The 26741-nt window shown below is 43.4% G+C and overlaps 1 protein-coding gene across 2 annotated transcripts in view; it reads left to right on the top strand.

The window, feature by feature from the left end:
• chrm2a (cholinergic receptor, muscarinic 2a) overlaps positions 1 to 26741 on the top strand; it is an 85170-nt gene that overhangs the window by 23150 nt on the left and 35279 nt on the right. The window contains exon 1 of one of the 2 annotated variants that reach the window (XM_080756858.1): positions 6978 to 7008. The exons of the other annotated variant lie outside the window; for it this stretch is intronic. The gene's annotated coding sequence lies outside the window, so the exon portion shown is untranslated. Of the gene's footprint in view, positions 1 to 6977; positions 7009 to 26741 lie in introns of those variants that run through there. 2 annotated transcript variants of the gene reach the window in all.

The following is a 26741-nucleotide window of genomic DNA, read 5'->3' as shown; positions in this document are numbered from 1 at the left end:
ATTATGTAAGGTCAGGCTAAACTCGCAAGTAAAAAAGTGAGAGAATGTGAAATTGTAAATGTATTGTAGTCTAATAAGCAGAGCTCTCTAACCCGTGGGGCAAACAAGTCTCCCTAATCAGATTTCGATGCGGTATCCATGGAGGCGATGACGTCCACAGTGACAACGGGTGTCCGTGCATTTACAACTCCTCAGCTCGTGTGTGCTGCTGTGATTCTCGGGGGAAATGACCTTCATTTCTGTTGCTGCTCTTCAAAGCTGCCGTTTTATTTTAGTCATAACGTGAATGGCGAGAGTAATGGCTCATGCTTCGGGATATCATAAACACAACCTGGTATCATGTGTTGCAAATCTCTATCTGCATTCATATACACATAACCATAAACAAACCTGATACGCCCATATACAGTATAGGCAGGACCACAGCCACGTCACTCTGACTCAGATGTAACCATAAACAAACCTGCTGTTTGTGATGTCACAGCCTGCAAATCCCATATATGTCAATGGGATTTGCCAGGCGGGTGTCACCGTTTTCACTGTTTTGCCTGTTTTCATTGCAGCTCAAAAGCCTTCCAAACCTAAAAGAAAACTCCCACAGACCACAGAAAATCCACTGAATGTTCAAAGTTCAGGTTTTTTGGGGTGTAATTAAGGCCATAATAAAACCTAAGAAGAAAAACGAAAAAATAAATGACAATTAATGTCATGAAACCTTTAAGACCTATAGACCATGTGAAGGTGTTTTTGAAGTAAGGAGGCTGCAACGGGGACCATCCAATGGAGCAGTTTCACAGGGAGATCATGTGCTGTATGAAGACAAAGCTGCGATGACATGATATAAATGGCTTCATGCCACCGCCGAACATTCACACAAAGAGTAAACTACCTTAGGGATCAATTAGAATACACTGCGATTATGAAAACCTGGGATGCGCATGTATTATCTTACTCATCCCTCGAGGGCGCACATCCCTCCCGTTTGTAGTTCTCTGTGAAACGATGACTGATGGTGCTAGATGCAGAGACAATCAATCCACACGTTGCACTGAAATATTTAAGCAGCTGCATAGCTTTAAAAAGCTTTAACACAATGCTCTAGTTCAATGTTAACGATTATTCATACGTTCCACACTGATTGATGCCGGTGTTCATTGAAATATGTGAGGCATTCGGCAAGAGACAGACCAGAGTCCGATACTGTGCAATAACAGCACACAGAAGAAGGAAGGAATTCCGCTCGCTGTCTTGCACTCAATTGCAATTTAAAAAACAGCAACACATCTGATGAAGCCCCCCCCCCCCCCCCCCCCCGACGAGCGGACCAGAAGAGAATTTACCATTCATTTTTCCCATAGACGTTTCAGAAAGTATTTATTTAAAGACCCATAAGCTTCGGACAAAGCCAACTCGGATGGTGACAACTCATGACAGCAAAAACAATGATTTGGGCCGAACAAATAATTAGAAAGAAGAAAAAAAGGGCATGAGGGTACAACCCTTTTTTGTTGTTGTTTTTCTTCTAATTATTTGTTCGGTCCAAAATGTTTCGTTTATTTATTGACATGATTTCATTTGTAACCATCCGAGCTTTGTCCGAGGCTTACGGGTCTTTAAATAAATACTTTCTGAAACGTCTATGGGAAAAATTAATTGGAAATGTATTTTCCAAGCTGCTCGTCGTCATGAAAGGGGACGCGACTGCGACGCTCTATAGATGTGCAAAGACTTTGCTCATAGACATGCAATATGCTCAGTGTTAGTTAAATTGAGTATTTTATTATTATCCTCCTTCCTCAGCACTAGCACTGGAGAAAGGGCTTAAGGAACAACAGGCAGCTATGATGGTGAGTCAGCACGTCGAGGCCTCATTAAATAAGATCTCCCAGTGCAACCTGTGGCCCTTCGTTCGTCCCAAACGTATACCCCAGCCAGCACCGTGGAGCGGTGTTATACAGCAGCAACAATACCCTCAGCATATAGGATAGGGGTTTCCAATCTTCAGAGTCCTCCACACATAACGTTAGCTGGGGCTCATTGTCAGGAGAGAGAGAGAGAGAGAAGAGGAGAAGCGACCAGATTCTGTCATAAAGCTTTTATGAGCAGGGTCTGGGGAGCCATAGTGTAGTTTCGCAACATTCAAGTGCTCCCCGCGCGCACTGTTTTATGATTTGAATGAGGTAGCATCAGGCTGGGTGGTCATTGTTTTGTAAGATAAGGCAGCTCTTTTATTTTTAAAGCAGACTAATATATTCCAAATCCATTCCCATCATGTTTATTAGCCCCCCCATCCCCTCCTCTCCTCCTCCCTAAACAGAAAAAGTTTAAATAGTAATTTCCTGTGCAGCATAGGACAGGTCAAAGGGCTTTAATTTAATAATAAGCACCTCGAAGGCAGTCGATGAACCAGCATGAAATGGAAAAAAAAGCTTGGATAAGAGTTTCAAACTTTAATTGACATCATGCAGCGAATCATTCCAGAATCAGAGCCGTAAACAAAGAGCTCTCGCAACAAAAACGCCAGGGTGGAAAGATCTTCAAGCTCACAATGCGTACACGTATACATTGCACTATTGCTACTTTTACTTAAGAATGTGAGTACTTTTTCCACCACTGCGGTTATGCGGCTAATAATTCCAGAGTCAGAGCGGTGAACAAAGAGTTCCGTGCAGCAACAAAAACACGACGCCTAAAGCTGCTTACACTGTCAATGTGGACACAGCTCGGTTCAGGCTGATTATATCTCCCCCCCTGCCTGTCTGTCTGTCAGCTGTCAAGCAGCCAATGACTGATGCTCATTACCATAAGCATACACAGAGTACACATAATTCTGGATTTTATGGTGCACAGCCGCGCGCACACACACACACACACACACACACACACACACACAGTACACACGGCTGAGCGGGGCTAAATCAGTGATGACAGTCTGTTGGGACTGGCCCGGTAGCTTTATTAAATAAAAGTTCCCCCTCTCTCTCCCCAGGCGCTGCGGGTAATTTATGGGAGGAGATTAAGGTGATAGAGTGTGGATAATAATGACAGTGTCCTGGGTGAGGCTACAGCCCCCCGGGGGAGCAGAACACACACACACACACACACACACACACACACACACACACACACACACACACACACATACAGTTCTTTACATTCCCTGTGGACATTTTCACTGTCACACGTAACCAGTGGTGGGAAGTAACTATACGTACATTTACTCAAGTAATTTTGAGGTATTTGTGCTTTACTTGAGTAATTCCAATTTCCAAAACTTTTACTTCTACTCCACTATATACATGCATCTCGTATCCAAATGTTGTACTTTTACTCCACTACGTTGAGGCCTATATTGCCCTATTTGAAAACTTTAGATTTTTGTAGATTTTGATTATTATTAGAAATACATTTGAAAAACGTTTCTGCCATTGTATTTTTACGTAATTTTTTACATTTTTAAGTAAATTTTGAATCACGGACTTCCACTTATTCCACAGTATTTCTACATTGCAGTAACGATACTTTACTTTTACTCATTTCATTTTGTTTTAAAAACACATACCACACCGAGTCATACACAATCCTGTTCCTGTTTGGGGTCATGCTCAGTGGAGTACTTACAGTACTGTAGCTACCGTACATCCAAATCAATATGTGCTGTTTATTTGCTATGGACAACTCATGACTATTTAGTAGCTTCAGACACAAGCTTTTCACAATTAATCCCGAACATCTTTTGCAGGATTCTTGCCAAACGCGCTCATAAATCCTCATGAATTCCTACATAATTAGGAGATGCTGGAATGAACTTCTATATTGATGCAATGCCTGATCAGATTCAGACTTCACAACTTTCCCATTAGCATAATGAATGAATTAGAGCACTAGCGACAAAGATGAAGATCATTAAGGAGATTTCTCACCATGGGGGAAATCATTTGTTGTCTAATTATGTGAAAACATCACATAATCTTGTCATGGACTCATGTTACACCCTCCAGCTTTTCCCCAAATCCCTCCTAATCGAAATCTCGATTGGTATTTGCCCTTCTTGATGAAATGACCTTCGTTTCTATTGTTGCTCTTCAAAGCTGCCGTTGTCATTTAAAAAAGCAGGATCTTGGAATGCTCCCCAGTCCCCACTCTTTCCATGTTCAGAATCAGAACTTTATTGTCACATCACAGTTTTACAAACTAGAAAAAGTGCCCCTCAGGGCACAGGTCTCCACCAGGCCAGGTCAGGTTGTGGCCTCCTGGTGGTGCTATAATAGGCCAATGTGTTCTTACACCATTGATGGCAATTGGATGATTGAGGCAATTTGTCTTTTTATGTTCCAAAAATGTTTTGCTATACTTTTTACTATACTGTACTATAACAGGCAAATTTGAAAAGGGTGGGATATATTCCTCAGCGTAGTAGGAAAGTCTGTGAAAGGTTTCACGTAAATTGCATGCTGCGTTCATGATTTGAGGATTTTTGTTTCAAAAGGGCCAATCCTGCAAACTTTGAAAGCCAATGTTAGCCAATTAGGATGGAATATGAAATATCGGACAGATCCATCTTGAACACATGACTATAGAGATATTGTGTGTAACGATTTGCGATCCACGCGCTACGTCCAACCATGGAAACTCCCCCCTGTCAGGTGTAAAGGAGACACTCAGGCATGAAGGAAGCATGAGTTCAAGTCCGTTGTTCTCCCCTTGTCCCCCATATATGGGGACTAGGTTGGTGGAGGGTGTGTAGAGCCCAGGATCACATTAGATGATTGACACAAGGGTGAAAAATGGGTTACAAAATCATGGGATAAAAAATATATTTAAAGAAATTTGTCTTTGTGCATAGTTCCCATCGAGTTATTTTTCCAAGAAAATACAAGAAAGGGAAGAAGAGATGGTAAGGAGATCAAGGCAGGAAAAAGGAGAAAGTTTGAGCGCTTTTACCGCGGAAAGTAAAGGGTTTCTGATCATTTAGAAGCTTGTTTCACAAACGAGCGCAGCTGTTGGGTTTCTCTTATCTTATTTAAAAGGGTCTCTTTCCCACAAATACATTGCGATTAGTCATAACGTGAATGGCAAGAGCTACTCAGTATTATGGCTAATGCTTCTTTGTGCATGCGGCGGGATGCCATGAATACAACCTGGTATCATCACAGCAAATCTCTTTGCCGTTGAACAGTTTGACGTAATGTACTTAACGCTGTCGCGCTGCAGACGCTAGGGCTTATGCCTTATCTATCGACTCTGTCTCTCTCTCCCCCCGGTTTCTTTTTTAAAGCCCAGGCTGCCGCCTGCCTATACAGTTCAAAAGCAGGTGTGCTAGCTGCCCCCCCCCCCCTCCTCCTCCTCATTCGGTTTGGTAATAGCACAAACCGCGGGGCTTGTTGTGAGACGTTTGTAAGAACCATGCAATGTTTGGTAAAGCGCTTTGAATTCTGCAAGGTGCTGCAACTGAAAATTAGCATTTTAACATGAGACATAGCCCGTTAGGGGCTTGTCTGGGGAAATACGACGGTGGGGGAAAACGGGAAAACACGCATTAATGCATGTTCGGGGGTAATGGTCTCAGAGGCGCATGGCTTCCATTTAAGGCACACATATATGGAGCTGAACTCGGACCAGCATTCATTTGCATCAGAGGCGGCTGGAGTCACCTGATAGCCACCATAATTTTCTTTGATTGTCGCATATACACCGGTACATGCATTATGTATGTCTACGGTTACAGGTGTTTGAGGGCTTGTGGACTTTATAATTTAAGTATTGATGAAGTCTCAATAGTCCAGATCCTGGGCTAGCGCTAACCTTGAAATTATGTCATTATAAGCCCCCCCCCCTTCCTGATTTAGATGGCGTGAGAGTGATTTTGATTCGATTTATTTGAAAAGCATTAAAAACCACTCATGGCTACAGTATTTTGAGATTTCACAAGAAAACCCAGGGGACTAACTTCCATTGAGGTCCTCTCACATTTAACAGATAATTTAACAGTTACAAATACATTACAATACAAAACACATGACAGTAACATACACAGTACATACAAAAAAACAAGTGCTCCCTTATCTATCCTAGACCAATATGCCTCTATTATTGAGTGGTACAACCACTCCAAGGAACAGCAATGTCCGTGTTAACCTATGTGACTATGTATGTGACTACAGTAATGAGTACCAGTAGGGGCGCATGCCAGAAACAGAGAGAGAGATAGTGCTGCACTGTTGCCTGCTAATGAGAGAGAGAGAGAGAGAGAGAGAGAGAGAGAGAGGAGGGGGGGGGGGAAGAGAGGGGAGTTGCAACGAGGGAAGTTCACACAGGTGTGATTTTTCTAATAGACATGCCTTTATCTACTGTTTAAAGGACCTCAGATTGGTTGTCAGTGTGACACTGGTCTCGAGGTCGTTACACTGTGTGCTCCCATGTAAGTAAATTATCCTTATGCCCACTTTACTTTGAAAAGCAGGATGGCTCACATCTGCTACACTGGCTCTGGTGAAACGGTTGTGTGTACCCGTCTTTAAAAATATGGGGACCTCACCATTATTTGAACTTATTCACCATGGGTAATCCGACCATGGTAACCCTTGATCCTACTGGGAGCCAGTAGGAACTGGTTCTGGGATGGGTTCTGTTCAAATATAATGTACTACAATAATTTCACTAGCTGATTCTGAATACATTTCCTAATAATGCTGACTCAACCAGTCAATCCGGTACACTTTCACTTTTAATTTAGATTATATGGACACATTTCCTAGAAATGGTGACTCAACCAGTCAATGCGGTACACTTCCCCTTATTTTCTATTCAAAATAATTTGGCGACCCCCAGATGGGTCGCGACCCACGGGTTGAAATGCCCTGGTCTATGAGATGGTCGGTCTGTGGGTCTGGGGCCAAACTTAAATGATGCAATGGAAGTGCCTACATTTGGTTTCACTTTTTTATCCCCGCCAGGACGGATGACCAAAGGCGACGGTGCAGCATAGGCCATAGGGGATTCACTCCGGTGAGTCTGTCCGTCCGTCCGTGCATGCACCAGTGTCTGTCTGTCTGTCTGTCTGTCTGTCTGTCCATCCATCCATCTGTAAACACCTAGGGCTGTATTTTGCGTGTCTTAAGTACCAGGTCTTATTCCCTAACTTGAGTAAACTAAAGACCTGGAGGCGTGATCAATGCCATTTGGCTATTCTGAGTGGCCAAATGGCATTGATCACACCTCCAGGTCTTTAGTTTACTCAAGTTAGGGAATAAGACCTGGTACTTAAGACACGCAAAATACAGCTCCTATAATCTCAGACACCGTTGGACCGATCAGCGTTTGTTTATAGCGCCACCACGAGGCGAATGTCTGCAAATCACACTTTTGTGCCACTACAGATCTTGTCCAAAACCGCACTCAAATTGGTACACATTATCTACTCTATACTGTGTGTAGTCACGTGATCATATTCCTTTCCAATTTACTTCCAAAGTGACTTCCACAAAATGACACTAATAATAATGAATATATAGCGTCTGATTGCCGCAAAGCATGATTGCATTTTTGAGAAAAGTTAACGTTCACGTTGCTGGATCCATCCAGACATGTCTATTTATTTATTTATCTAGTTATTTTACCCCACAGACAAAGACAGGCAAAGATCATGCACACCAGTTACTTTGCGTATTATTTTAGTTTTATTTCTGATATTTATGCATGTTTTATTATTATCATCATTCTGAAAAAGATACTTAAGAAACCTAATTTTTTGGTCAAAAAAGTTTTTATTAACCCATTCTGACCCGAGATCAGATTCAAAAAATGTCTTCTACATCCTGACAGTTTTCCATTCTGACCTGAGATCAGATTCAAAAAATGTCTTCTATGTCAGTCGCTCTTCGATGTTTCTAAAATAGCAGATCTACAAGCTCATAGCGCGCCACTCGGTGGCGCGCTATGAGCTTGTAGATCTGCTATTTTTAAATAGCTACAACACCAAAAGGGGTTCCCGCGCAGAATGGGTTAGGAAGAGGATATAAATGATTATATAATTGGTACAGTATAATTTTTTTCCTTTTATGAAAAAAACAGACCAAAAGATAACCTGCTCAGTGGCACTGCATAGAATAAAACAGTAAGATGATGAAATAGTCATGGAAAACAACAGATGTACAGTCAACCACATCAGTGGTATCCTGTCCATTAAGTGCTTCTATTCAAAAAACGGATGAGGGGCAGCCACACCTTATCAAATTGTCTCTCTTTGTTTTTCAAGAAGTACCTCATTCTCGTAAGAAACTATTTGATGCAAATGAAAACATGCAAGCTTTAAGAAAATATCCTTTCGACACTGATATACAGTATTTGCTCGAGGCCTTTGGCTGCCAGCTACTGTACCTCTCTGGTTGAACTTTCCATTGCCATATTAGAAAGCAGTAATCATCGTTTGAAGAATAGACTCTTAACCGCATTGAACATATCGGTATGTCTTCCTGACCTCCGTGCAGGACGCGCTGAACTCTCCGGGCCGGGTCATCAGACCGTTCAGATTGGATCTGAGATCGTTGAAATATGTCGTCAGCTCTGAGACCGGCGTGCTCAGCACGCGCTCCACGTACTCGTTGCGGTAAGCGGCGATGTTGTTGTCAGAATAGGGGCAGACGGTGTAATGGCTACGACGACCCGTACGGCGCCTTTGAATCACCTCGGCGCAGCGGAACGTCACTTTCTTCTGCATCTCTTGGTCCTCGAGCCCGCAAGAGGCGGGGAAATATTTAAACCTTCTCCGCAGCCAAAGTCTGGTGGTGGAGATCTTGTGCCGCTTGTACTCGTCCAGCAGCGCGGGCAGTCTCGCCAGGTAGAAGCCCACGAGGTTGTGGGCGGCGGAGCGCGCGTCCCGGGAGCAGTGTGTCCCGCACGCAGTGTGCTCGATGTTGGCGGCGTGCGCCCGCAGCAGCACGTGGAAGGCCGCTCCGTTCACCCACTGCTTCAGGTAGCGGCTGGACATCCGCCCGCTCATCATGACGTGGCGCAGGTGCGTCAGCTCTTTGCTGAGGACGCCCGCCGTCGCCGTCGCCTCCTCCAGGTGGCGCGCGGCGGGGTGGCCCACGTGCACGGACATCTGCTTCATGTAGTGGTCCATGGTGACGCGGATGGCGTCCGACTTCTCGTCGTGGAAGACGCGCCGCAGCATCTCGCCCGTGTCCTGCGGCGTCGTCTCCGCCGGCATGGACATCTCCAGGAAGAAGGAGAGGAGGAAGGCGCCGAGCCCCACGGCGTTGGGGACCTTGGTGAAGGGCCCCAGGGCACTGCCCAGGGTGCTGACGTAGCCGGGGAGCTTGTTCAGAGTGTTGGCGTCGGCCAACTTCTCCTTGAAGTACCGCTGCAGGACCACGTCCGAGTCGGGATAGGAGTACTTCCGCAGCGAAGGGTCTATGCCGACGTCGGGCAGCAGGCTGTTCCCCACCTCCCTCTGGATGACATGTTGAATCTCGCACGGCAAACGGACCGTGTCGTACATCTTGTGCTCACGGGGCTGTCGTGTGCTAGTGTCTGTGTCAGTCGCTACAGCGATCCTTTTAAAACCTCCCCAGACCACTCCCCCACACACACACACACACGCACACACTCGAATCAAGGCCGTTAAAAAGAGGAAGCTCTGAAGGTCATTTGAGGACATGTGTTGTGCGTGCGGCAGTGAATGTGAGGGGGCTTTTTGTTGCTTTGACAGCAGCAACTGGAACAGGAAAGAGCAACTGGAACAGGAAAGACCGCCCTTTTCCGAAAAATGAAAACATTCAGTGTCAAGACTAGACTTGTCTAGATTACAGTGTTTCCCAACCTTTTTTCTGCCAGGGCACACTTTTCATACCCAAAAAATCCCAGGGCACACCTAGATATACGGGGGGTGGGGGGGTTGTGTGTGTGTGTATGTATGTATATATATATATATATATATATATATATATATACAGTTTTTCCACACACACAAACACACACACACACCACCACACAGCTGCTACAATGTATTGAAACCAGAACAACATATTTGTTCTCATATACACAAGATGGTATTATAGTTTTATGTATTTAAAATATATTTTTAATATTTATATATTTTATTTCCTGACCTACCAATGCGAACACAATTGCTAATTGGCAAGAAATAGCCTACTTCTCCCTAAAGTTCCCACTGTCGTCTCACTCGTCTGCCGTTACTTCTCGACATGCAGTGGACTGAGTGGAGTTGAGCTGTATGTAGCTCCGCCCTGGCGATTTGTAAGCCCATCTGCACTGCCGCTTTTGCCACACAGTGTGGGCTTGTAGGTCAGCTTAAAACAGCAAAAGGCAGGCTGGAACGCGCAGAGGTATTGCAGTGTTTTATTTTTTTATACAGTACGTGCCAGGAGAGTAGGTGATGGCCCCATGTAAACAAAGCCATACATTAGCATTTCTATGGCCGAGACTGGTGGGGATGGGCAAAAACAACCGCAGGCAGCCCAGTATATATTGCTATCGGGGGAGGGTCGGCCGTCTGGGTTACTTTTCTTCCTGAGATGAAAAACGTCTGGGTTTCCGAGGCTACTTTTGTTCAAATCAAACGGCACACCTGGCCATTTCAAACGACACACTAAGGTGCACACAAAGGGTGCTGAATCTAAAAAGTGCCAAAAATACAGATAAGTAGAGCATAAAATAAGAGGGGACCCCTTTGAGTACTAATTTGCATATTTAGGAGTAGGTTTAGCACTAATTACATTAAAAATGCTGTAATCACATTGTCTAACACTCAGAACATAGATATAGACACTGTATGTGTCAGTTTAGCTGTTGAAGCTATTGAAGAAATCATTCAAAATTGGCAGCCATTTTGTCATGCAAATTAGAAGATTAAAAACGAAATATTTCACTTGGGAACGTACATGTTCTTTTCTGATTCAGCACCCTTGAATTATGTCAAATGGCCTGGTTCCCCACTTTTACCCCCAAATGCCTCTAATCCATTATATACCGTAATCTCTTTATAATAATCTAATATAATCTATATTAATATATAATCTATATATTATATTATTATATTATATTATAATCTCTTTATAATCTCCTTATAAATATATATAGTATATATATAGTCCAAAACGTATAGGCTATAAGGTCATCTGTGCCAAATGTCATGCTTTTATCACCAACTGCTCCGCTATAGTAGGCCTAGACTAAATCTGAGAACTTTCCACTGGTTCCACTATGGAGTCTGTTTAGGAAGAGATGAGAGGAGGACGTCATTAACAGGTTCAGACCGTACGACGTGTGGGCACGTCATAAGCAATCCACCCGACGGGTAGCGGGGGGTTTGCAGAGTAAAAGCGGCCATGTCTTCCCAGTACCCCGAGCTTCTATTTTGACGCTGATTGTCTTAATGTACTACAATAATTTCACTAGCTGATTCTGAATACATTTCTTAATATGCTGACTCAACCAGTCAATCCGGTACACTTTCACTTTTAATTTAGATTATATGGACACATTTCCTAGAAATGGTGACTCAACCAGTCAATGCGGTACACTTCCCCTTTCAAATTCAAACTCCGTTTTACTCCCAGTCTCAGGGCGGACAATCTAACCACAAGACCACTGTCTGGTCTGTCTGGACGACATGCATACAATACAGACCACCTGTAGAAAACCCCTGCAGTACAGAGTAGATAGAGTTTGAAAAATCGTGAAAATGCGGCACAAATCTTTGAATATCTATTCTTTCAAAGCGAATGTTTTTAACTCAAATCTTTGCTTCTGAGGGGTTCCTGAAATAACATATTTTCAGATGGGGGTCGGTGGCCAATTACATAATATAATTCTTGGGGTCCTTGACATGAAATATTGAGCACCACTAATATAGAAACATAGGTATTTCAGAAAACTGTCATGATTTACAAGACTTTTTTTTTTTAATTTCGACGTTAAGTATCAACATGCAACCACAGGGGAGAAAGATATGTAGACTTATGTTAACATCAAAAACCTGAAAGGTGAATAGGTATAAAGTGATTTATTTACTGTGACTGGCAATATAATCATGCAATAATCCCATCCGGTCCTTAAATCTTGCTGTTATGCAATGCTACACGCAACACAATGGCACTGGCTGTCTACAGATTTCAAATTTACATGAACTCAACATTCATCTGAGAACTGTTGCATTTGCGGTTGATATATGATGTGTCATACGCTTGGATCCACTTTATGAATTCCAATCTGTCTTATGGATTTCATAGGTAGATTACTGCCGTCATCTACGCGGAACACGCCAAACACAGACACAAATACATTTCCTGAAAGGCACAGGGTATTCATCAAAGCCTGGCACTGTACTGTAGGTATTAACCAGGCTATGCGAGATATGTTCATCATAAATGTATAATTCTTACAGTAATTCATCACACGTAAATTGTTGCAAGGCTGCTGGTTATTTGCCATGCAATTTTTTATTAACCACATAATGAACTCCCATAATGTAATTTTAACCAACAGCACTGTCCATTTTATCTGTTGCTTATGCAATTAATGTTCCTGCCTATAGATCACTAGGCGTTGGATATTACAGATTTTGTGTGTGTGTGCGCTTGCCTACATGCAGGTGTGTTTGTGTGCGCATATTCCGCATAATGTATTTGCATGCATGTTTGGTGTGGTGTCCAATTACGAATGCAATCCTGCCCATTAGAACTTTCTCTATCAAAATCCAGCAACTTCATTGTCCGACATGTCAAGAGACCACACAATAAGACCATCATCTATTTATAGTGGCAAGGAATTGTGATTGTCACACCTGGTACAGTACTGCAAAGACATTACTATGCTGCTGCACTATATCCGCTGTATAGTTGCATTCGCCTACACGTTATAGAAATACCCTGAAGAAGAAACCACTACAGCATTCTTAGAATTCACGGAAGGGGGGGATTGCAATGATGCGTTTGTGAATTCCATTGGAACATGAACTACTGCTGGTATGACTGAGACAAACAGTACATATTGTGTTGTCAGTTCAAACGCTGATGTGTTATGTTAGGTGATGATATTGCACTGTAGATTCATCCCTTGTTACAGTGAGGACAAAATATATATAGCCAGCAAAATTGAAAGTGTGTGTGTGTGTGTGTGTGTGTGTGTGTGTGTGTGTCACATTTGTGATACCTGTTACATGTGTGTGTGTGTGTGTGTGTGTGTGTGTGTGTGTGTGTGTGTGTGTGTGTGCGCGTGCCACAGAAGTACATGTGGCTTTAGCGGCTTTGCAATTGCACATCTATGTACTTGAGTGTGGGTGCATGTGTTTGGTCCGACGTACTAACAGTCCGACAGGCATTAGTCGGACACCCTACCCAACACCCAAACCCGGCCTAAACCTTAACCTCACAGGAAGTCACGGGTTAGTTTTAACCTGCCACAGGTTAGGTTTAACCTGCCACACATGTCAGGGAGCGACGGTGTTGTCGGACTAATGCCTGTGGGACCGTTAGTATGTCTAACCAATGTATGTATGCACCTCCCTTGAGTGCGTCCTTGCGGTTCACCTGCTGTCGGGTTCCCCTGGCAGAGATTAATTGCAGCAAGTATAGTTCCAGGTGTACTGAATGAGAGAGAGATTGGTGGAAGTACTGTAAGCTTCATACCAATTAGCTAACCGGTGACCCGACAGCTTGTTACCCAGGCTCGGACAGATTGAGGCAACGGTTGAAAACGCAGACCAGTAGAATCCACTCATCGCACACCGTACACGTTCAGTATACCCGTGTGTTGCCTGGTACCTAACCTAATGCATATATGCAACACCAATGCAAAGAAAGCATCATCCATTAACTGTGACAGAGAGCCCACACCAGGTCTCACTGCCTGCGCTGGGGAGGTGTCAAATATGCACAAGGGAGTATAGGTCTGCGTATTGCACACCATCTACGAAGCAATTACTAATACAATCATTGTGAGGGTCAAGGACTGGACATACACAGTAAAATACCAGTGTTAATGTAACTTTGAAGAGGGTCACCATTTTATACAGTCTTTAAAGTTGCATTAAAGGACCACTTCATCCATTTTCAACTATAATTGGTCCCCACCATAGAGTATTAAAAGGATAGAGACTGATCTGGCACGTCATGTCAGTTCATGTCAGTGGAAGTTGCTCAGTGGCGTTTTGAAGCACCCGGAGGGACCGTCTATTTCCGCCTTTTTGGGCGCATTTCCGCATTTTGACCTCCAAAATTTGGAGGTCAAATGCGGAAGTGCAACCGAGCGCTCAATGTTAAAGCCCAGCTGCACGGGGGTTCAAACAAGTTTGCAAACTTTATTATTATTGATGCGAGAACAATGGCTTAACAACATAATTATCATGTTAAAAGGAGTTATCTTGTTTAAACAAGATAATTGTCTCGTTTAAACAAGATAATATCTTGTTTGAACAAGATAAAAAAAATTCTCCCCATGGCCACTCCAGGGTTCCGTAATATGGTGTGTTTGTTGTAATAATAATAAAAATGTACAAAGGTTCTCCCCATGGCCACTCCAAGGCTCCGTAATACGGTGTTTGTTGTAATAATAATAATAATAATAAAAATGTACAAAGTAACTAACTATAGTAACTTGAGTTTTCAAATGATTATAGTGGAGTACAATATTTGCCTCTGAGATGTATAGTGGAGTAGAAGTAAAAGTATTGGAAATTTGGAAATACTCAAAGTAAAGTTCAACTACCTAAGAGTACGGGTACATGTACTTAGTTACAAAAAAACAAAAAAGAAGAAAAATCCAAAATGTTTCAGAAAAAGCAGGCGTACAAGCTCGCTCTGTGAGCTCAGATATACAAGCTCGCGCTGTGAGCTCAGATGATATACAAGCTCGCTCTGTTTGCTATTTTTGCAAACCACTGATCTAAAGCAGTGTTCTTCTAATCTAAAACATATGTTGCAACACACGCACACACACACACGCACTCACACACATTCGAGCGGTCTGCAGCTCGGCGACTAGCCATGCATTGAGATGTGTCCACCAGTGTGTGTGTGTGTGTGTGTGTGTGTGGTGGGGCCTCATAGCCATGCATGGTCACGCCTTGGTGAAAATGAATCGCCGTCTCTTACGTGTGCACACAGAAAAAAAATCAGCATGATTTGTCAATTAAGACACACCGAGCGGCGTTGTGTTTGACACACAGTTTACACATTGCCGCCTTTGGTTTAAATTGATTTTGGTTTTATTATTCCATTATGACCAGTAAGCGGTTGCATTTCATACAACATGCTCGCGGTCTTCCATCGGCAGCGAGAGGTTTCGTTAACATTCACAGCATGCAAATTGTATTGTCACAAAATATGAAGCATCGAATCATTGCGTTATTCCTCAGTAGTATTGTTATTCTCCTCTCCTCCTGCAGAGAGAATCCCTGCAATGTGTCCACCTCAATATATTATGAAGCACTTAATTCTGCCTCAGTATTTTGCTGCTGCTTCTGCAGATGTTTTCAGCCTGCAGTCAGTTATTGACGGAAATGTAGAGCTCAGTGTGGGAAGAGTGTAGGTGTGTGTGTGTGTGTGTGTGTGTGTGTGTGTGTGTGTGTGTTGGGGGGGTATCCAATTGCATTCAGTCGGTGAGAAAGCAGCATTGATCGCACTTAACGTGACAAGACAGAGGAGTCCCTCTTTGGCGCGCTATTCCTGCCGTCTCCCGTTGGGCGTGGTGTGGGCCATGGCAACCGCACAGATTGGTTCCTGCAGCACCGGCCGGGAGCCTATATGAATCAGAAGGCCCTTTGCTCGCCTCTCCTAGCATGGCCGCTCAAAAACACATCCACCAATTTTTCACACTGCTGGAGCTATGTAAGGAGCCGTGTATCGAACCGACAGCCAGCGTGATTTAAGACGACAAGTAAACACCATGGAAATGAATAGGTCTGCATGCACATTTTGACAGGCTTGAGAAGTCCTTACCGCGCCGGGAATAACAACAACGTAGCAGAGCACATAGTATAATATGTGAGACGGCAGGTACTGTACTGTATAGGGAGCCTAGCTACATACCGTACATAGGCATCTTGTGGGATTCTGCTGTGTGCATAATGCAGGGGCAGCGAGTGAGGCTGATATAGGCTCTCCTCACCTTATGATCATCCATCAAGTAAAATTGCTTTCTTCTAACATTATGGCTGTCAGGGGGAAATAATAAATGTAGCTGTGCAGAGAGAAACACATGATTACTGGGTAATAATGCCCTAAGGTCGCAGTGCCATGACCTCATTCGGAGCAGCTTGTTGAAAGGAGCCAGTGGAGGCAACATAACATCTTCTTCTGAGGTGGCTACTGTCGTTTTGCACAGCCACGTTGCCCTCGTCAGAAACGGTGCGATTCGTTACGATTTTTACAATTTGACACTTCTTGATTTGAAGAGAAAAAGCCACTTGACTTGAACTGCGCTTCATATGGCAATTTGACATCATTTATAAGAGTGATGAATTATGATATTTATTATTTTGTAAAATGTTTTTAGTTAGATATTATGAAAGACTTCAATTGTGTTTTAGCCAGGAAAGGCATTTTCTTTTGGGCCGATTTTGTGTGCAATGCTTGGTGGAAAAAAAATACATAATGTTCTGTATGTTTGAAGTGGGGTTTGAGAAACAATCATCATCATTTGCAAAGATTTATATTTTGTGTCCTGTAAGTCCATGAGTGCTGGGCATCTTTGGTGCATGCCACAGAATAGAAATAAATAAATCTATCCATCTCCAACCACACAGTGAAATCAGCTTTGCCTGAAATAAACTAATAAACAAAACTATGTGCATGTAATAATTGCAGAGCAATTACTGGAGATTTTAATCCCATATGCATCCGCCATGTCCGTAAAAACAAAAACACAAATTACCTCCATTCAGAGAAGGCAGATGGACCCTGCATGGCATGGCCATACTAATTCTGTGCAAATTTAATTCAAAGATTGTTGCTTTCACTTTCTCAAATTGCCGTTGGAAACACAGTTCAGCCCTTTATTAATCAATTATGAAGTTTCCTCACGGATCTAGAGCCTATATTGTTCTGGTCCACTGGCGCGGCTTCACTGATGAAGTTTCCTCACGGATCTGATGCCTATATTGTTCTGGTCCACTGGCCTGGCTTCACTGAAGACTGAATTGCAAAATCGCTGCACGTGTCATTTCAGCAACTTTGTTTATCCGGTGTGAATGCACTTCACAGAATGCAGAGGTTAGGGGCTTCGCGCCAGATCAGTCTCTATCCTTCTTTATACTCTATGGTAGCAATAGGCTCTGTGCAGCATAACAGGAATCAAGCTCGTCCAGAAGGCCGTGGCATGCGCGTTCTTCTGTTCCGGTTCAGTTCATTCCCCATAGCCTCTAGGCTCTGCCGCAGATTTGAACTGGAAATTTACACATAATGACACCTTCAGAATTATGTGTGTCTGTGTAAAGTTAGGAAGGCAGAGAACCATGTCTTTGAGAATTACTGCACACCAGTCATGGTTTCTACTGTCTCATACACAATCCAACAACAGAGAAGCCTTCTGGCGCTGTCAGATGTTATTGCATGTTTAGTTCAATGACTATATGGCAAGAATTGCTAGCTAGACCATGCTTTAGCCCAGTGGTCTAGACGTACCAAAGTACCTGATGCATCCCACTATAATGTAGGATATAGCTTTGAATTTGAATATCCTGTGCCTTTACTGCTTATGAGACACTGTCAACTGACATCCAAATTGGCTCCTCCTGACTTGAAGGACATGTATAGCCCTTTCCAATTGTGTCGTAAACATTGATGATATAACATCCTCCTGTGGCAAAACAAAGCTGGCGTAGCGAGGGAGTGAGCGAGTCAAAACTTAGCGGAAAATACGTCTCTGGATAGCTTTTTCTCTCGCTTCTTTTTCTCTGATTGAAGTAAGGTATACGCTGAATGTCATACAGTAATGGTCCCTAGCACACACAACACATGTGGTACAGTGGTGTTTCATGTGAGGAGTGTGTGGGGGTGGTAAACTCCAATGTGAACGGCATGCAGTCTTGTTCTTTTTCTTGGGGAGAGAGACCTATGGAACCTTTTTTTTAATGAATGGAGCTCTTGGAGAGAAGTGGGATTGGCTGTCTGTCACACAGGGAATGACGTACTGTGCCTCTAATGTGCACTGAGCGCCATGTAGTGATTTTGTGTTGAGTTGTGGCTCAATCAGAGTGGATGTAATTGAGACAAGTGAATCCCTTCAAACCTTAACGTGTATGCATGATGACTGTTTATTTTGGTATATGATGATATTGAGTATTGACTAATGCTGTTAAGAGGAGTGTGTGGAAAGATGTAGTATATCTCTGCATAAAAAAAACAAGCTTGGATTGTGCTACTGTATGTGTTTGGTGATTGATGGATAAGAAAGTTGTTTTAAAGTTGTTAGTAAGCTTCAGGTTGGGGTAAGGGTTAGGATAAGATTTCGGGGGCAAGGGTTATTTGGGGCATGTTTAGTGCATGCACACACAGTGAATTCTCTATTTGATGTGTGTGTGTGTGTGTGTGTGTGTGTGTGTGTGTGTGTGTGCTAAGACCATTTCCCTTCATGTTATGCTAAATGTCAAGATGCAGACCATTCAGGTCTGCCATCTGAATCAGTCAACTACCATATGTGAGCAATCTGCTATTAGCTCAGTCGAACAAAGGACTCCCCTTCGTCTTTTGTTATGCGATGACCTGCTGGACAATTAACAGATGGACGACGAAACACTCAAAAGACTAGACCGAGAATAGCCACCTCGGGCAGTGCTCATCACATCCTCCATGACCTCTAGTCCTTTATAGCACTCATCACAACAGGAGTGGGACATGTGTGTGTGTGTCCTGGCAACCGCCAATTAAGGCCACACAGCATCCTTCACATGAGGGTGATTACTTAATCAAAGCTCTGAGAATAATGAGTTAACGTAAACAGTAATTACTAGAACAAGGCCATTGATTACAGTTTGGTTTCTGATTGGCCCTGCGGGGATTTCAGGGGGAAAAAAAAGAGAACATGCTCGCGCATCTCGTTCGTACGGCGCCGCGCAAACAATATTGCATTTGTGACTTCACGCGTCGCCGCAATGAAACGCATTCATCTTGTAGTGTATGCCTCTTGCTTTTTTTAAACTAGGCATTCTTCATTTTCACTTTCAACACGTTGTGCGCCGACTCTGGTGAGCAATGGAGATGTAGAACTGCGTGAGGCATCGTCTTTACTCAAGCATTCACACTTTGTCATTTATTCACGTTTTTGTGATGACGAATCTATTCCTGCAGGAGACAGAAAAGGCGGAGTGAATTATGCATGTTATATGGATTCTCTTCCCTCTATATACGAAGAGGTGGGGAATGATTCCACAAGCTGCTGCCACCATTAGTGGGACCTTCTGCAGTACGTGGCATGTTAAAAATATATGACCAGCCCTGTTATTCTGACCGTACGAATACGACTGTGATCCGAGAGGGTTTCAGTGATATGGGTCACTGTGGTCTGTGGGTCATGTTTAAGCCAAGCCGCAGCACAGACAGCCACTTAGCAAAGCCCTCAATGAATGTTAGATCGGGTTAGGCGAGGCACCCGTTAATGTTGATTGTGTCGACTAACATTTACCCCCGAGCAATAGTCAGCTATTAGACGTCCCTCGTCTATAACTGGTCTAAAAGTGAACGATGGGTTAGGGTTAGATATAGTCGACTGAAATCTTATATTTAGTCAACTAAAACTAGAGTAACACTAAAACATTTCAACAGGTGACTAAAAAAAATGTGACTAAAACTAAATGAAAATATATTCAAAAAGACTATATGGACTTAAACCAAATCAAAATTTGCCGTCAAAAACAACACTGGCCATTTCCTCGAGAGTGTCCGGCCAACTGAAGCACATCTGAGCCACAGATCACCGATTCATTATCTCACAATTACAAAATAGTATTATAGTGCCCCAAAACAATGTCTCATTTGTTGTGACACACTGAACGCTGCACCAGAAGCTGAAGAAGCCCTTTCCAGAGCGCGACTCCATAGTCTCTCGAGACTGACGGATGCCAATGATGATGTGATGTGAAGTCATACGATGAAATATACATTATTTGAACACTAGTGTCAGCATGAAAGGTGTTTGTAAAAAACAAAAACACAACAAGAAAGCACAACGAGCACTGGGTAAATGCTCTTAAATCATAGTGTCTCTTGGGTGTTGGAGAGGGGGACGTAAAAGCAAACGGGCGAGGACATTAGCAGCGTGTCAATCTGAATAGCATCCTACTCATACCGTAATGAGAGAAAGGTATTGAATTATCTACCCCGAGAGCTTGTGCTGTTTGTTTTCAGGGGGCGGGGGCTGAAGGCAGTCATGAAGGACAGCTCTTTATGTGAACATTAGTAAGGGGGACCACGATGATAAGGCTATACTCTCTGTGATTGTTACCATTCATCACCTGTATTGTCGTCATTAGAATAATAGTTACACCCATAATGGCACAGGATCAAATATTGCCTCTCTCAATGCATGTTTGCACGTTTACACAGTATAACCTGCCATCACGTGCCTTTAACCTCCCCCTTCTGAATTGCCGACAGAATGCAGTCACGGATCCCGGAATTTGCATATGTTGCAGCCACTGTGTGGTGTGTGCGCGTTCGTGCGTGCATGCGTGCGTGTGTGCACTGTGTACACGCGTGCATGCAGCCATGCATGCATGCGTGCGTGTGTGCTCATGTAATGACATTTTCTATTTAATGGCTGACTTACTAATCTTAAAGATTGCAGCATGGAGTGGGAGTATACATCCCCTCAAACCGTGCCGCCATTACATTTTCTCATGATCTTGGTTGGATGTACAACACGGATGCCACCTAGCTCTAATCTTGTGGACTAAAGGGGAGGCCATTTCGGGTGCCTCAGCCAGCAGTCATGAAGATTCTAAATAGATTACCTTGCTATACAGAATGATACAGGGAGGAACTGAAGTCAACAGACGGAGGAACCAAAACATCCGCTCTCTACAGCCATGGGGAGACACACAAACACACATACGCACGCACACAGTGTATAATTAGGCCTTTGTCACAGCTGGCTCCTTACTGTTGTATCCCAGTGAACAGCCTAATTCAAGTACTCTAAAGCCCAAACCACACCAGTTGCAACTCCTTGCAACAAAACCATTTAAAAGTTAAAGGTAGTGTAGACAAGTTTCCAGCCAAGATTTAAAATATATATGAATGTATTTTGTTGGCCTTTTTTCCCTCCATCTTTCCCTTTATTATGATGCTGAGGTGTTCTCCTGCAACAGCACAGTCTCCCTTTGGCCCCCTCTGGCTGAATGCACTGTTTATATCCACTACAGTTTACTACCCGGGACAAACACTGGAAACTTGTCTACAATACCTTTAACCACCCCAATGCAAGGAGTTGCAACTGGTGTGGTTTGGCCTTAATATTGGGCTTAATATTAAAAACCTTTAAAACTTGTTTTAAGGCTGAATCAAAGAGGCTTTGGGTGACAGTAGTGTTCTCTTCAGTATTTGCTAAACTCAAGTGAACTCAAGTGACAAAGGTTTGTCTCACTGGAGGAAGAGCTCAGGCATGGCCTTATAGGCTACTGTGTTCGCAATGTTAAATTCATGACAACCTGCTGTGCTAGAGAGTCGATTCGCCACGTTGGTCTAGCTCAGCTCACTGTTCTCAAATTTTCAAAGAGAATGGTGGTCAGTGGGGAGTGGGGAAATGAAGAGACACTTGAAAGGTCCCTCAGCAGGCTATGGATTCTGAGTGGGTGGCTTGGCTTCAGGCAGCACTTTGGCATCACTTGGACATTGGTATCATTCAAGTTATCGAATTTGCTTGCTTTCAACTCGTTTCTAAGTTTAACTCCCAAAACAGCACAATAAAGACTGTGGTGCTTCTCGCTGTCCATAGGGTTATTTTCCCACAATCTCCGAATGCTATTCGTGTTTAGAGCCCCAAAACACACTCGCCACAGTTTTTCCAGCAGACCACTTGCCCACTTCTTGTATTTGCTTTACCGGGGTTAAGGTTAGGAATAGGTTCAGGGTTAGGCATAGATTTACTGAGGTTAAATTTAGGAATAAGGTTCGGTTTAGGCATAGTTTTACTGAGGTTACGTTTAGAGGAATAAGGTTAGGCATAGTTTTACTATGAGGTTAATTTTAAGAATACCCGGTGGCGACCATTCCGAGGTCACCGGATTTATATACTCATTTCTTGTATTCTAAAGTTGGCTGTATTCTATTAGCTTGATTTTATTCCTTTTATCTTTCGTTAATGTTTTTTTCATTGACTCTTGATTGACATGTAACAGATGTGGAAAGTTCTGGGATGGAGCGAGAGTCCTTGTGTGTGTGTGTGTGTGTGTGTGTGTGTGTGTGTGTGTGTTTTTGTTGATTGTTTTTTTCATTGTTTGCGCTTTGTGCCCGAGGACCCCCAGAAAAATGAGTTGCTGCAACTCAAGGGGGCTTATATCCTCCATTGAAATTTCAAATTGTGCAAAGCTTTTGGGAGGCATCGCAAGAAAGGGCATTTACGTCCTGAATGTGAGGTGTCCGCCATTTGATTAATGCCCGACATCACTGTGCGTTTCCACTCATCACGCTGATAAACCACAGGAAAGCACTGATGGATCGCTACCTGCCTCTGCGATAAGCCTCATTTCACCACTCGGGATAGTGGTGATATGGAAAATAAAGATACCTATTATTCCTAATATTAAAGACCTTGTGTGTGTGTGTGTGTGTGTGTCACATTGGGGATCCCATTACCTCTTGATCCGCTTACACACACACAGAGTAGTTAGTTACTGTATATAGTACAGTATATTATGCTTATAGCTTAGGTGTCCCGTCCATTGCGTCTGCGTCTGCAGACGGTCTGCGTTTGTCTTTTAGCCGACGAGCTAGCGGCAGTTTATAGCGAGGATGGACGGTGGCATAAACTGATGTCGTAACAGGTATATTTACGTGCGTGGCGGACAAGTGATTTGTTGTTTGTAACACGTGTACTGTGTATATATATACGATTATGGCGGGGAAGTAAGATAGATACATACTCTTAAGAACAAAAATGTATCTCTTCCAGCAAAATAATCTCTTCAGAATAGACAGATTTGAAAAAAGGCATGAATGTAAAACTGTATTGCTGAGAGTAATTATGCAATTTCAAAGGCGCTGCTTCAAAGCAGAGTCAAGGCACTGTCTAAAAACATCCATACTTAATTGGTAGCAGAAATAAAAGTCAAGAGTCAAGAGTCAATCACAAAATGTTATACCACACATCTATATTTGATATGCCATCAGTTCATTCAGTTTCCAAGCTCGATAGCACACAGACACAAATGAGACGGCGCCTGCTGCAATCAAAGTAATGTACATTTCCCCCGAAGAATCAGGTCCCGAAGAATGACAGCCTCACTCCCACATTTCACCTAAATCACAGCTGTCACTCAATTGTTAATAGTATTGATATAAGCCAGTCAATACTTGCGATGGATGATGATTACGACAGCTATGCAACTGGTCTGGTGATCAATTGTCTGAATAGACTGTTCAGACGATTTGGACAGCACAGAAGACAGATGAGGACCAAAATACTTCTCAATTCACTATAGCTTCATAATCAGATGAATGCAGAGAGGCTGTGTGCTGTGCACTTCACTATAAGGGTCCCTTTGTCAATGGGAGTTTTTGTGTAAGACGAAAATCTACACTATAGCTGAATAGAGGAGGGGCTAGGCGCCGTTCAAAAACCAAAAACCAAAACCAAAAACTGAATGTAAACATCTCCTGTACAGTGTACATCATTAACATTTGACCAGGATAGTCGTTTGAATAATAGTCATTGCGAGTTCATTCTCAAGGGGACATTCTCGGCTATTTTCCCCTAAAGGCATGTCTGGCAGAAAAGACCCGCCGTGCCTTGCGGTATATCGCCTGTGACAAATATAAAGTGACTCCCTGTGGAGGGGAGTAAATGAAATGTCAACATCTATGTGACACGCAAAGGAAATTAATGGCATCTCACATGGGAAGGATAGACAGGGAGGGAGGGACGGGCTAAAAGGCAACGTGTGGTCTAGTTAACTGTCATGTCTGCTGAGGACCGCATTTCAAACCGGTGAACCCGTCCCTCTATACCAGAAATTGCGTGGCTGGGCCAGGCTAAAATAATAAATAAAGACATCCTTTGATTTTTAGGACGTTGGTTTTAGGTCGTCTATCAAGCTAAACGGCCCTCAGGTTATCCATGATACGTACGTGCGTTTTGCGCTGGTACTGTATAGGCCGCATTGTGCTGCATGACACAGACACTGTGACACTGTGATTCACCTTTTCTAATCTCCGTCATACACCTTCCTCCATCATCTCCCCAGCGCAATTACGGGATGATTTGGCGGCCCTGGTAATCGCATTAAGTAATCCCAACACTGAATAGGAGTGACAGGACTTTGTCATGGAAGTTGTTTTTTTTTGTTGCTAAAATGCTTAAGCTGGAACACTGCCAGCCATGAAGTCTATTCCACCACTCTCAAATTGTCCGTCCCCCCCGCATTCCATACGAATGAAAGTTGTTTCACCTTTCCTGGCCAGATCGGTGGTTGTTGTTGTAGTTGTTGTCTGAATTAACAATGCTTTGTTATACTGTGGTTTATTTTTTCGGAGCAGAACCACAAGGCGAGTTTAGTTTTCAGAGCCACGCTCCCCCTTGTTGTTCACTTCCTCTGTTAACCCATTCTGGCCGGGAACCCATTTTTGTGTTAGCACTATGTTATGCTTTAGCTATTGAAAAATAGCAGATCTACAAGCTCATAGCGCGCCACCGAGTGGCGCGCTACGAGCTTGTAGTTCTGCTATTTTTTGAAAAATCGAAAGAACGACTGACTTTTTAAATCTGATCTCGGGTCAGAATTCGTTAATCAGACCAGTGTGTGTCCTAGTGGAAATCTCGTATGAATCTGATCTCAGGTCAGAATGGGTTAATGAAGAATTGAGCGCCTGCAGGGACCGGTGATCGGCCGTGCTTGCTTCTGGCACTCTACAGTGTATTGCATGATGGCTCCTGCATCCCCAATGATGCCGTTGCTGCAGAGTGCTAAGTTCTATCAGACAAGGAGAGGGGGGGGCGGGGGGGGGTTAATTGGATGTTATCTACATTGCACACACTGGTCATTTCTCTTATTCCCTCTTTGATCTTCGGCATACATCCGTGTCTGCTCATTGAATTATTCAAAAGACTGGACTGAATAGGTGACTTTATAATCATGCTCTGCTCTGGCCACTCAAAGGCCTCGATCTGCATCGGCACGGACAGTATCGTAACATTATTAAATGACCGGATCATTACAAATCACAGTTCTGAATGGGACCGTAGAGTGGCCTTATATGCGTGTAATGAGGGGGGGGAAAAAAACGGGTGCCGTGGTAAATGAGGCCTTATTAGGAGTAGCAACTACTAGGGCTGCACGATTGTGGCGAAATAAATGATCCAGATTATTCTTGGAGTTCGTGTAGTTTGATTAGGAGGATTCCCCCGAGGCCAACCTGTAGTGACAAAGAACACAAAGCCCTGCCCGGTTTCTCAATAAAAACACGACTTTCAAAACATCTTTTAAATAACTTAACCAGGCCACTTCCCTATACTTCCTTCACAGCTGTTACCGATAATATTATTAAGGCTCTGTTCCATTTAGTGTACAGTGATTCTCCCAACCTTTTTAATTTCAAGGACCCCCATAACTCTGAGAGTGTACCAAATGTTCATTTGGAACCCACTCAAGGACACTTTAGCTGGACTTCGACTGCAGCTTTAGCGCCATGCACACACACCACACGACACTGCATCAAAATATGTACCGTTTCCTTTTGAGACCCACTGGTGTAGCAGAGTGTTTCCAGTGAGCCAACATGAGCACAATAGCAGCACCCTGACTCTGTTTGACCAGAATGGAGCAGAGCCTTCATTAGTATCATCGGTAAACACCTGTGAAGGAAGTAAGGAAGGGGCCAGAGTTCCTTCAAAAATGGTTGCTGTGCATACTGTATATAGAGCCTGTGCCGTATGGATGGCAGCTGAAAGACAGAAAGTCTTTGAAGAGCACATGAGTCTGTGCGCCGACCCATGACTGAAGTCTGGAGCATCCCAGGGTCCCTCGTGCACAGAACCAGGGCTGTTATTACTGAAGGGGTCAACGATAATGGGCCTTTCATGACTGTCTGTGTCTCAGAGCGCAGAACTGCCCAGTGCCCAGAAAGCATGGTGCAATTCTTACGCAGTCGCGCACACATACACACAAGAGAGAGAGAGAAAATAAAGATGACATCCTACATGCACACTGATTACCCTGAATACTAATTAGATGGATTTCAATGTGCATTTGTGTGTGTGTGTGTGTGTGTGTGTGTGTGTGTGTGTGTGTGTGTGTGTGTGTGTGTGTGTGTGCGTGTGTGTGTGTTTGTTTGGAAAAAGCTGCAATATTTTTTCTGAAACCATTCCACGAGAGGATGACAGCCTGTGTAGCCTATTGTGCCGCTGGTAATCTGGGACTATGAATCTACAGTAATTGGCAGAGCAGTGCAGCCGTCCCGCTCCAGCTCAGTCATCTAACTCATTGAGACCTGATTATTCCAAATGTCTTCTACCGGTAAATGGTCATGACAGTTTCATAAAAAAAAAAACTTTATTTCTATATCTCA

This window comes from Protomyctophum bolini, assembly GCF_963924005.1.
Source record: "Protomyctophum bolini genome assembly, chromosome: 23".
NCBI lineage: Eukaryota > Metazoa > Chordata > Actinopteri > Myctophiformes > Myctophidae > Protomyctophum > Protomyctophum bolini.
Note: the sequence above shows the minus strand (reverse complement) of the source record. Positions and strands in the feature narration are given on the sequence as shown.